Raw genomic sequence first — 14190 nt, forward strand, 5'->3', positions numbered from 1 at the left:
AACTTAATTTTAACAGTTACTGCGGAAAATGTCCTACTCTTAGACTCCTAATCACCATGCAGGCTGCTTGGCCGATACTTCACCTTTATATGAATATTCATTATGAAGTCTAAAATAGACAGATCAATAGTTGTTGACCTAACTTTATCCTCTCTAGATCCAGAAAATATTACATAAAGATTTTATTATACCACCTTGCTGCAGAGCTACCTCAGGATTAAGGGGCCACAGTTGGCTGGTAGGTCCATCCCTAGGGCTCTGCCCATCATGTTCAGATCTGTGTCCTGCCTCTGAGCCCAGAGTCCTGTGGCTGGGTCAAGTCGCCATGGCTGTCAGAGGCACCTGCCACTGTGATAAGGTTATTCCTCTCACATCTCCCTGACAGGCCCCAGCCTTCATGAAAGGAAAAAGAAATAATAAATATCAAAGGAAAAAAAGACGTCTTTTTAACTTGAAATATGGTTTAGATTTTTCTATTTTAAGATAACTCCTAACCATATATCTTTCTCCTTATTGATAGTTAATAATCTAGCTAATGAAGAGTCTAGTCATTTTCAATTAAATTAAGCAGCCTCTGAAACAATACAATGAAAAATATATACTAACATTTTCGGGATAGTGTCATTCCTTATGTATTTTGTTCTGTGGGTTGAAATTTATACAGAAGATTCATGGTCTTCTATCAATGACATCAAGATCACTTTTATAAAGGTGCCATGCTAGATTCAGAATTTTTTTTTAAAAGGAGGATAAGGGGGAATGCCCAATTAAATTTGAATTTCTGATAAATAAGTAATTATTTATTGTAAGTATGCACCATACAATACTCAGGACATACTTCTACTAAAAACAATGCCTTGTTTATCAGAAATATAAATTTAATGGGAAATCTACTCTTTATCTGGACCCTAGTTATAAATGTATTTGACTATGTGCTGCATTGCTGCAACTAAACTTAGAAACCTCATTATTCATGCTTGGGGCTGGTGCACTGGGACGACCCAGAGGGATGGTATGGAGAGGGAGGAGGGAGGAGGGTTCAGGATGGGGAACACATGTATACCTGTGGCGGATTCATTTCGATATTTGGCAAAACCAATATTGTAAAGTTTAAAAATTAAAAAAAAAAAAGAAACCTCATTATTTAAATAGGAGAAAAATATCCAAATGGAGAAAACTTTTAAAAATGAAGATGAAACATTCATGTAACAGAAACCCTTATAAAGACATTGAAATAGTTAAATATCATATTTATCTGATTATCCTTTCTACCCTCATTCAGTAACTATAAGGTTGGTTGGAATGCAAAGGGTAGCTCAGTGGCTTGAGAACAGTATAATTCTCTTAAGAGAAGAAGCAGTAAATTACCAAGAAATGACTCTCCACAAGAAAATTTCTGTTTTACCAAAATCATTGTTTAACAAAAGGACGCTTAGAAAATATGGCAGGTGACAGAGAATTGAAAGGATCGATGGGTTATTGGGCACTTTTTAGATACACGTCAATGATTAGAAGTTAGATTGGATATTTATCACTTTGGTATTGTCACATAATAGTAAAAAGAGACTCATCCTAAACCACAACTCCAGTATCTATAACACCTCACATTAAAATACACTTTTTGCTCATTATGTTAAAAGGTCAACTAAACCAATAGTAAGTAGGCTACTGTATATATTTTACGTATTAAAGGTACATGAGTGTGTGTACATATGTGTGTATATACATCTGTGTATGTATGTGTATATATATCTGTGTATGTATATGTATATATATATCTGTGTATATATATATATGTAGATAGATCTATACGTATGGATACATATATCACCAGATCATCTCCCAGAGCAAATGGCAGCATTGTATTGTAAATTTTAAATATGGATCTATACTTACTGTTGATAAATGCAATAGAAACAAGATAAACTTCAAGGTATGAAGTTGACATGTTTCTTTTTCCATCCTTTCTTTTTCCTAACTACTTTACAGTATATTATTTTTCTCTTTTGCCAAATGTATCCATTTCTTAAAGAAAATAAATCACATTTTAAGAAAAAGCAGCAGAAATAATTTTTTAAAGAGCATGTGTTACTGTGGAAATAGTCCAGAGAATTCATTTAAGCAAAAGCCTTTCACACTATCAGAATATGTTTATGAAAAGGAAAATATGGTAAGCAAATTGAATTGTATTAATTATAATATAAGAAAAATGCTAATCTAAATTAAAAGATACATACCCTTAGAAGCAACCATTTAAAAACAACAGAGCTATTCTACTGAGTCTGCTGCTGCTGCTAAGTCACTTCAGTCGTGTCCGACTCTGTGCGACCCCACAGACAGCAGCCCACCAGGCTCCTCCGTCCCTGGGACTCTCCAGGCAAGAACACTGGAGTGGGTTGCCATTTCCTTCTCCAATCTACTGAGTCTAAAGAGGTCTATTATAAAAGATTGCTAAGGTAATTTGCATTCTTGTTATGGAACTAATTAATCCAATTATGAGACTATTCTGTAATACTAACTTCATGAACTCAACTTGACTTTTCCCACAACTAGAAGAAATGAGTGAAATTTTGATTGTGTCTATGCTTGAAATACGCTTTCATGTCTACAAATTACAGTGGTAACTGTGAGCCCTGTTTGTATGTTTGAAAAAGGGACCTGTGTAGTAATAATCTTTTCATGGTTAAATGATGACATTGATTGTTTATGTTTGCGGGGAGGGCAACTTTCAGCAACTTTAAATATACCTTATTGTTTTTAAAAGGCTCAGTTTGCTAATTTCTGCTACCTTCACCTTATATCTATGAGGTAACAAGCTATTTCATGTGTAGTGAATCTCTGGAGGGAAAGCTTTAGGCAATCAGGTGTTGCCTTGAGTATTATGGTTTTAGAAAAATTACAATGGAAGCAGTGGAGATGGGATATGAGTGGAGGTGATATTTAACAAGTGGTAATTCACCTTGCTGAAAACTCAAAACCCCATTAGAGATTTCCATAAAGTTTCACACTCCTAACGATCCTAACATTTTATGCTGAGGGAAAAGTTCTTATTTAGGTGTTTGACAGTAGAGCATTGAAAGGTCATTTGTCAGCAGGGTCACTAGGCTGTGGAACTTGTTAGGAAAGCTTGATACTGCTTTGTCCCACGCTGTTGCTGTCTAACGTCTCACAGGCAGCTAGCAAGAGCAATTAGGCAAATTCTGGTTTAGCTGAGATTGACCCCTTTCAATATTTTGAAATATGCATAAGTGCCTGTCAAAGCATATCAACTGACTGTATTAATGATACAAGGAAATGCTCCTGGCAATAATCCCTACCTCCTGCAGAGGACTGAGATTTAAGGTTAACTCACCCTTCTACTACAGGTTTGCCAGGAGAAAGGTTACAGAAGGAGGTGGCAGACTGATATTGGAAAGCCTGCTATTCAACCATACGCTATTACCATCTCTGCATTTATTCTACCCTGTGTATGGTCTTATGATTATTAAAACTATGATCATAAAATTACGTTAATGCCCTTTCCACAACTGAGCTACCGATATGCTATCTCATATGTTTTAATGTGTTTTATTTTAAAATATAAAATCACAAGATTGCAAAGCATAATCTCTGAAAGTCACTTCACTTTTACTTTTAATATCGCTTTGTATGGCCAAATATTTCATATAGGAATGGGAAAGTATGTATTACATGCACAATGGAGCATCTTTCAAAAGATATAATCAGATGTTCATAACATCTCTGATTCTTTAGGGAAAAAATCCTATTTCACCTAAAATTTGAAAATATATGATAATGATTTATGAATTTAAGATCATTTATACTCTATGGCATTGTTAGGTCTCTGATTATATGCCTAAATTTTCACATGCCTTTAAAAGAACTAACATATATGCTCTTATTCATTTATTCAAGAAATATTTATGAAGGTCAGTATGTTTCACAAAAATATGTACAAAAAACTAAATAAGATGGAATGGGCCTTTGATCCCCAGAATTTAAAATATTAGTCAGAATTAATGGATTGACCTTGAATAACTCAATATATTTAAGTACAACTTTTTCCTTTGGGTGAATCACTCTAACTTCAAAGGAACTCTCTTTAATACCAGTATATTGAAAGAAGTCTAAGCTACAATTTCATAACAAATGTCACCTTATCTTTAGAGAGCTAGGTTGCTAACTAAAAAAGGTACTCAAAACAATCCTAGAAAATGAGCATGTACATACAAATATATACACAGTTCAATGCAAACCCTACAGTTGCTAAAATAGTTAATGCTAAATGTTCTTAGACTACTATATTAATTTTCTTATTAAAACAATTACTTGGATTTTCATTTAAAAATTATGTCCTAGGACAATCTCCTAAGTATTATGATTCAGCAGGTTAACTGTGCATCCCAGAAATAAACATTATCAACCAACCTAATGATTCAGATGCTCCATGCTGTACACGTGCAGAAACATTGCCTTAAATGAATTGTGTTGATTATTACACATCAGAACCAGGCTACAGGACTTTCATTTCTTTCTATAAATACTTATCTGCTAAGGAACTTTTCTCCCATAATAAAAAACAAAACAAACATTAAAAAAACACCCTGGCAAATAGATATAAAACAGTGATATTTAGATGTTGCAAGCAGGCAACACGATTCTTCAGAAAAGGGAAACAAATGAAATGAACCCTATAATTATGCCAGCTTACTTCGTGGAAGTAGTTCTCAAAACTCAAAGCAGGTAAGGGGAACTTAAGCCACAGAGGGTTAACAGAGAAACTGCAGTTTGGGAGACCTGAGATAGCTAGAAATTGTGGCACACACTGCAAGAGGACAGGGAGATGGAGAGAGAAAGAGGAGGGGGTGGGCATGGATTTATGCAGAGCTGTTCCCTCTAGTTTCTGAACACATGTAGGATACAATTCACTTCAGTTCAGTTGCTCAGTCATGTCCAATTCTTTGCAACCCCATGAACTGCAGCACGCCAGGCCTCCCTGTCCATCACCAACTCCCACAGTCCACCCAAACTCATGTCCATTGTGTCAGTGATGCCATCCAATCATCTCATCCTCTGTCGTCCCCTTCTCCTCCTGCCCCCAATCTTTCCCAGCATCAGGGACTTTTCAGATGAGTCAGCTCTTCGCCTCAGGTGGCCAAAGTACTGGAGTTTCAGCTTCAACATCAGTCCTTCCAATGAACACCCAGGACTCATCTCTTTTAGGATGGATGGGTTGGATCTCCTTGCAGTCCAAGGGACTCTCAAGAGTCTTCTCCAACACCACAGTTCAAAAGCATCGATTCTTCTGCACTCAGCTTTCCTTATAGTCCAATTCTCACATTCAAACATAACTACTGGAAAAACCATAGCCTTGACTAGACGGACCTTTGTTGACATTGCCTCTGCTTTTTAATATGCTGTCTAGGCTCGTCATAACTTTCCTTCCAAGGAGCAGGCGTCATTTAATTTCATGGTTGCAGTTACCATCTGCAGTGATTTTGGAGCCCAAGAAAATAAAGTCTGACACTGTTTCCACTGATTCCCCATCTATTTGCCATGAAGTGATGGGACTGGATGCCATGATCTTCGTTTTCTGAATGGTGAGTTTTAAGCCAACTTTTTCACTCTCCTCTTTCACTTTCATCAACAGGCTCTTTAGTTCTTCTTCACTTTCTTCCATAAGGGTGGTGTCATCTGCATATCTGAGGTTATTAATATGTCTCCCAGCAATCTTGATTCCAGCTTGTGCTTCTTCCAGTCCAGCGTTTCTCATGATATACTCTGTGTATAAGTTAAATAAGCAGGGTGACAATATACAGCCTTGACATACTCCTTTACCTATTTGGAACCAGTCTGTTGTTCCATGTCCAGTTCTAACTGTTGCTTCCAGATCTGCATATAGGTTTCTCAAGAGGCAGGTCAGGTGGTCTGGTATACCCATCTCTTTCAGAATTTTCCACAGTTTATTGTGATCCACACCATCAAAGTCTTTGGCATAGTCAATAAAACAGAAATAGATGCTTCTCTGGAACTCTCTTGCTTTTTCCATGATCCAGCAGATGTTGGCAATTTGATTTCTGGTTCATCTTAGACTCACTTAGACTGGGGAAAAATACCAGGCATAAGGCTGAATGCTCACTGAGAGTTTAAAACATTTTATATTTCCAATCAGAATGGGAAAAATTCATTAAATACTCACAGAATATTGAGTAGAATCAGAAAAAGGTACCACTTTAAGAATGAGCTAAGCCTGAGACTAATGACTTATTTGGATCAATCCTAAGTACGTTTTGAAGAAAACTGTGAAAAGATAAACATGTTCTCAAACAGTTCAACTGAATGCTAGAAAAAAAAAAAAAAATCAATGCTCTTCAAAGGCATACAACAAAGTCTAGCACCTAATGACATAAAATTCATTAGGTAGGACATTCAAACAAAATTCCAAGGCATACAAAGAAGCAGGAAAATGTCACCCATAAGAAAAATAAGTGTCAATTAATACAAATAAGCCTACAAAAAAGGACAGATTGTGGACTTGCATGCCAAACACTATAAAACAGAAATTACAAATGTTATAAATATACTCAGGAGTGTAAGGGCTTCCCTAGAGGCTCAGCAGTAAAGTATCTACCTACAATACCGGAGACGTGGTTCAATCTTTCGCTCCGGAAGATCCCCTGAAGAAGGGCAGGGAAACCCATTCCTGTATTCTTATTAGGAAAATCCCATGGACAGAGGAGCCTAGAGGGCTACAGTCCATGGGGTTGCAAAGAATTGGACATGACTGAAGCGGCATGCATGCAGGAGTGTAAAGGAAAACTTTAAAATGATGGCGAGAAACACAAAAGATGTAAAAAAGAAAACAATGGAACTACTAGCAATAAAAATACAAATAAAAATGAAACTACTTAACTGAATAGGATTGATAGCATATGAAACACCGCAAAAGAAAATATCAGTGAACTTGAAAAAATAGCAATATGAGATATATTAAAATAAAGTTCAGAGATAAATACACTGAAAAAACAAATGGATCATCAGCAACAGGTTGGACAATATCAAGCTGTCTAGCATATATAATTCAAACCACAGAATCATGGAGAGAGAGGGTGGTGAATGGTGTGAGAAGACAGAATAAAAATTTGAAAAAATAATCAAAACTGATAAAAACTATAAACTAAGATCCAAGAAGCTCAAAAAATTGCAAGAAGAAAAATGATAAAGATGCACACTCTAAAACACTAAAGATATTCTTAAAATGGTGACAAAAAGATCTTAAAAACAGCCAGAGAAGTATTACACACAGAAGACCAAAGATATAACAAACGTATTTTCAGAAACTATGCAAACCAGATGGGAAATGGCATCTTTATATTACTGAAGGAAAAAAAATCAATCCTCAACTGTCTACACAAGGAAAATATTATTTCACAAATGAAGACAAATTAAAGACTTTTCAGGAAAGAAAAAAATAAAGCTGAGCATTATTTCTGTCATTAGACTCTCTACAGGCAGGAAGAGGGAGATAACAGATGGGATCTGAATCTTTATAAAGGAGTGAGTAGTGCCAGATGACTAGCTGTTAAAGGCAAAAATAATAGCAGTGTGCTGTGGGGTTTATAACTTCGGTTCAGTTCAGTCACTCAGTTGTGTCCAACTCTTTGCGACCCCATGGACTGCAGCACACCAGGCTTCCCTGTCCATCACCAACTCCCAGAGCTTGCTCAAACATGTCCATCGAGTCAGTGACACCATCCAACCATCTCATCCTCTGTCATCCCCTTCTCCTCCTGCCTTTGATCTTTCCCAGCATCAGGGACTTTTCAAATGAAGTCAGTTCTTTGCATCAGGTGGCCAAAGTATTGGAGTTTCAGCTTCAGCATCAGTCCTTCCAAAGAACACCCAGGACTGATCACCTTTAGAATGGACTGGTTGGATCTCCTTGCAGTCCAAGGGACTCTCGAGTCATCTCCAACACCACAGTTCATAAGCATCAATTCTTCTGCACTCAGCACTCTCACATCCGTACATGACTACTGGAACAACCATAAGCCTTAACTAGACAGATCTTTGTTGGCAAAGTAATATCTATGCTTTTTAATGTGCTGTCTAGGTTGGTCATAGCTTTTCTTCCAAGGAGTAAGTGTCTTTTAATTTCATGGCTGAAATCACCATCTGCAGTGATTTTGGAGCCCAAAAAAATAAAGTCTGTCACTGTTTCCATTGTTTCCACATCTGTTTGCCATGAAGTGATGGGACCAGATGCCATGATCTTAGTTTTCTGAATATTGAGTTTTAAGCCAACTTTTTCACTCTCTCTTTCACCTTCATCAAGAGGCTTTTTCATTCTTCACTTTCTGCCATAAGAATGGTGTCATCTGCATATCTGAGGTTATTGATATTTCTCCCGGCAATCTTGATTTCAGCTTGTGCTTCATCCAGTCCAGCATTTCACATGATGTACTCTTCATATAATTTAAATAAGCAGGGTGACAATATACAGCCTTGACATACTCCTTTTCCTATTTGGAACCAGTCTGTTGTTCCATGTCCAGTTCTAACTGTTGCTTCTTGACCTGCCCACAGATTTCTCAGGAGGAAGGTCAGGTGGTCTGGTATTTCCATCTCTTTAAGAATTTTCCACAGTTTGTTTATATCTTATGTAGAACTAAAATGTATGACTATGTTAGCATGAGGGCAGGGAGAATAGGAATAGAAGTTCTTTAATACTGGATGGGAAGTGATACAATGCTAGTTAAAGTGATAGTGATAAGCTAAAGGTATATACTGTGAAACCCACAGACAAAACTAGAACAAAACAACATATGCTAGTAAGCAAATAGTGGAAATAAAATGTAATCAAAAAATAACATTCATGCAAAAGAAGCTAAAAAAAGAGAAAGAATATCCAAAGAATAAATAAAACACCAAGATGGTAGATTTAAAACTAAACATATCAAAAATCACATTAGATTTCTGTGATCTAATACTTCAATCAAAAGATAGATATTGTCAATGTGGATACTATATGAAGTCTGCATAAAGCCCATATTAAGGATAGAAATACAAGTAAGTTAAAAGTAAGAGGATTCAGAAATATACACCATGCAAAAATTAATTTTAAAAAGCTTCAGAATAGAAAGTAACCCCTTGATTCCAGACAAGATGGCAGAGTAGAAGGACCTGAGTTCACCTCCTCTCCCCAATATAACAAAATCACAACTAACAGCTGAACAACCATCAAATGAAAGGCTGGAACCTACCAAACAGGATATTTTACATTTGGAGACAAGGAAGAAGTCACAGGGAGATGGAGTGAGAGTTCTGAGACCCACATCAGACTCCTTAGCCAGAGTGTCTGGCAATGTCACTGATGAAGATAAAGGCAAAAAATTCTCAACAAAATACTAGTAAACTGAATTCAACAAGATATTAAAAGGATCATACATCATGATCAAGTCATATTTATCTCAGAGATGCAAGGATTCTTTAATATATGCAAGTTAGCATGATGCACTACATTAACATACTGAAGAATAAAAACCATGTCATCTCAATAGATATAGCAAGAGCTTTAAGACAAAATTTAATATCTATTTATGATTAAAAAAAAAAAAAAACTCTCCAGAAAGTGAGCATAGAGGGAACTTACCTCAACATAACAAAGGCTATGTATGGTAGAGTCACAAATAATGTCATTCTCAACGTTGAAAAGTGAAAGCGTTCTAAGAACAGGAACAAGACCAGGATGTCCGCCGTTGCCACTTTTATTCAACATAGTTCTGGAAGCCCTAGCCATGGCAATCAGAGAGGAAAAATCAATAAAAGGGATCAAAATGGGAAAAGAAGTAGTAAAACTGCTACTATTTGCAGATGGCATGATACTATACATAGAAAATCCTAAAAATGCTATCATAAAACTCCTAGAACTTATCAATAAATTTGGTAAATTTTCAGGGTACAAAATTAATATGCAGAAATCTCTAGCATTTCTATATAAAAAAATGAAATATTAGAAAGAGAAATTAAAGAAACAATCCTACTTATCATCATATAAAACAGAATAAAATACTTAGGAATAAATCTATCTAGGGAGGAAAAAGACCTGTACTCTGAAAACTATAAGATGCTGATAAAAGAAATCAAATATGATACAGATACAAATATGATACCATGTCCTTGGATTAGAAGAATCAATATTGCCAAACAACTATACTATTCAAGGCAATTCAATGCAATCCCTATCCTATCAAAATACCAATGACATTTTCACAGAACTAAAACAAACAAAAAAAAAATTAAATTTCTATGAAAACACAAAAGATCCAGAATATCCAAGGCAATCCTGAGAAAGAAAAAAACAGAGCTGGAGGAATCAGGCTCCAAAACTTCAGACTATACTAGAAAGCTAAAGTCACAAAGACAGTATGGTATTGGTGCAAAAATATAAATACAGATCAACGATACAGGATAGAAAGCCCGGAAATAAACCCACGCTTCTACTGTCACCTAATCTATGACAAATTAGGCAAGAATATACAATGAAGAAAAGATAGTCTTTGCAATAAGTGTTGCTAGAAAAATTGGAAATAACATGTAAAGATGAAATGAGAACATTCTCTAACACCATACCCCCAAATAAATTCAAAATGGAGGAAAGACCTAAATATAAAACCGGACACTATAAAAATCTTAGAGGAAAACATAGGCAGAACACTGACAAAAACCTCAGCAATATGTTTTTGGATTCACCTCCTGGAGTACTGATAATAAACAAAAATAAACAAATGGAATCTAAGTAAGCTTAAAAACTTTTTCAAGGCAAAGAAAACCACAAATAAAATTAAAAAAAGATAACATACATAATGTAAGAAGGTATTTGCAAGCAAAATAACTGACACAGGGCGGATCTCCAAAAATATATAAACAGCTCCTTCAATTCAATATCAAAAAAGCAAACAACCCAATCAGAAAATGGGCAGAAGATCTGAACACAAGAATCTGAAGATTCTTCTCCAATGAATACACACAGATGGCCAAGAGGAACATGAAAAGATGCTCAATGTTAGTAATTATATAAGAAATACAAATCAAAACTACAATGACATATCACCTCACACTGGTCAAAATGGACATTATCAAAAAGCCTAAAAACTGTAAATGCTAGAAAGGGTGTAGAGAAAAGGGAACACTCCTACACTGTAGCACATGTGCATGCTGAGTCATGTCTGACTCTTGTGACCTTTTGGCCTGTAGCCCACCAGGATCCTCTGTCCATGGGATTTCCCAGGCAAGAATACTGGAGTGGGTTGCCATTTCCTTTGCTAGGGGATCTTCCTGACCCAGGGATTGAACCTACATCTCCTGCATCTCCTGCACAGTAGATGGATTCTTTACCACTGAGCCATCAAGGTGGGAATGTAAACTGGTGGAGCCACTATGGAAAGCAGTATGGAGGTTCCTTAAAAAACTGACAATAGAACTGCCATATGATCCAACAATCTCTCTCCTGGCATATATCTTGAGAAAGACATAATTCAAAAACACGCATGCACCACAATTTTTACTGCAGCATTATTTACAGTAGATTTAAAAATCAAACCATGTACCTGCCAGAGACACTCAGAGGGCACAAACAAAACATTGTGCACACCCAGACCCAGGGAAAGAAGCAGTGACTCCACAAGACTCTGAGCCAGACCTGCCTTTGAGTGTTTGAGTGTCTCCTGTGGAGGCATGGGTCAGCAGTGGCCTGCCACAAGGACAGAGGCTCTGGCTGCAGCAGAGCAGTCCTGGGAGGTGCAGCATGTGTCATAAGTCCTCTTGGAGGAGGTCACCATTAGCCCCACTAAAGAGCCACCAACCAGGCAACTCACAAACTTGAGGATAATTATACCAAAGAAGTTTTCACACTGATGCTAAAGTTCTAGGGCCCACAACAGATTCCCAACCTGGGGATCCAACACAGAGACTGAGAACTCCCAGAGAATTTGAGTTTGAAGGTCAGCGGGATTTGATAACAGAAATTCCACAGGACTGGGGAAACAGAGACTATTGGAGGGCACAAACAAAACCTTATGTGCACCAGGACCCAGGACAAAGGAGTAATGACCCCACAAGAGACTGAGCCAGACTTTCCTGAGTGTTCAGGAGTCTCCAGCAGAGATGTGGGTCGACAGTGGCCTGCCACAGGGTCAGGGACACTGACTGCAGTAATCCTGGGAGGCATGTCACGCTGGCATAAGTTCTTTTGGAAGAGGTCACCATTATCCCTACCATAGACCAAACTACAGGGAGGGAAACAGTGCACCCATCAGCAGAAAATTGGATTAAATACTTACTGTGCACGGCCTTGGGCACCAGAGCAAGGCACAGTTTTCCCCACAGCCAGTCCCTCCCATCAGAAAGTTCCCACAAGACTCATCCTCATCCATCAGAGAACAAACAGAATGAAAACCACAATCAAAGAAAACTAACCAAACTGATCACAGCCTTGTCTAACTCAATGAAACTATGAGTCATGCTAAGTAGGACCACCCAAGATGGACCAGTCATTGTGGAGAGTTCTGATAAAACGTGGTCCAGTGGAAAAAGGAATGGCAAACCACGTCAGCATTCTTGCCTTGAGAATCCCATGAATAATATGAAAGGCAAAAACATACAACACTGAAAGATGAACTTCCCAGGTCAGTAGGTACCCAAAATGCCACTGGAGAAGAGCAGAGAAATAGCTCTAGAAGAAATGGACTGAGCCAAAGCAGAAACAACACTCAGTTGTGGGCATGTCTGGTGGTGAAAGTAAAGTCTGATGCTCTAAAGAATAATACTGCATAGGAACCTGGAATGTTAGGTCCATGAATCAAGGTAAATTGGAAGTGGTCAAACAGGAGATGGCAAGAGTAAACATTGATATTTTAGAAATCAGTGAAATAAAATGGACAGAAACAGGCTAATTTTATTCAGATGACCATTATATCCACCACTGTGGGCAAGAATCCCTTAGAAACAATGGGGTAGCCCTAATACTCAACAAAAGAGTCCAAAATGTAGTACTTGAGTGCAATCTCAAAAACAACAGAATGATCTTGGTTCAATTCCAAGGCAAACTATTCAATATCACAGTAATCCAAGGCTATGCCCCAACCACTAATGCCAAAGAAGCTGAAGTTGATTTGTGCTATGAAGACCTACAAGACCTCCTAGAACTAACACCAAAAAAGATGTACTTATCATTCATCACAGGTGACTGGAATGCAAAAGTAGGAAGTCAAGAGATACCTGGAGTAACAGGCAAGTTTGGCCTTGGAGTACAAAATGAAGCAGGGCAAAGGCTAACGGAGTTTGCCAAGAGAACACAGTGGTCATAGCAAACACCCTCTTCCAACAACACAAGAGACAACTCTACATATGGACATTACCAGATGGTCAATACCAACATCAGATTATTATTTGCATCCGAAGATGGAGAAGTACTATACAGTCAACAAAAACAAGACCTGGTGCTGACTATGGTTCATATCATGAGCTCCTTATTGCAAAATTCAGACGTTATATTGAAAAAGTAGGGAAAACCAGTAGGCCATTCAACTATGACCTAAATCAAATCCCTTATGATTATACAGTGGAAGTGATAAACAGACCCAAGGGATTAGATCTGATAAACAGAGTACCTGAAGAACTATGGACAGAGGTTTGTAACACTGTACAGGAGGCAGTGATCAAAACCATCCAAAGAAAAAGAAATGAAAAAAGGTTAAATGGTTGTCTGAGGAGGCCTTACAAATAGCTGAGAAGAGGAGAGAAGTGAAACACAAAGGAGAAAAGGAAAGATATACCCATCCGAATGCAGAGTTCCGAAGAATAGCAAGGAGGGATAAGAAAGTTTTCCTAAGTGAACAATGCAAAGAAATACAAGAAACCAATAAAATGGGAAAGAGTAGAGATCTCTTCAAGAAAATTAGAGATACCAAGGGAAATTTTCATGCAAAGATGGGCACAATAAAGGATGGAAACAGTATGGGCCTAACAGAAGCAGAATAAATTAGGAAGAGGTGGCAAGAATACACAGAAGAACTGTAAGAAAAAGACCTAAATGAATCAGATAGCCACCATGGTGTGATCAGTCACCTAGAGCCAGACATCCTGGAGTGCAAAGTCAAGTGAGCCTTAGGAAGCATCATTACGAACAAA

General features: G+C 37.4%; 1 long non-coding RNA gene across 1 annotated transcript in view; it reads right to left on the minus strand.

Annotated features, from left to right (window-relative positions):
- Window positions 1-14190, minus strand: part of LOC147365813 (uncharacterized) — a 277541-nt gene that overhangs the window by 116770 nt on the left and 146581 nt on the right. Inside the window, exon 2 of the long non-coding RNA XR_015132807.1 lies at window positions 9653-9791. This is a non-coding gene — a long non-coding RNA (uncharacterized LOC147365813). The remainder of the gene's footprint in view (window positions 1-9652; window positions 9792-14190) is intronic.

The sequence above is a fragment of the Bos grunniens genome, chromosome 9 (assembly GCF_055505025.1).
Source record: "Bos grunniens cultivar Pamir isolate PY7600 chromosome 9, Bosgru_T2T1.0, whole genome shotgun sequence".
Lineage (NCBI taxonomy): Eukaryota > Metazoa > Chordata > Mammalia > Artiodactyla > Bovidae > Bos > Bos grunniens.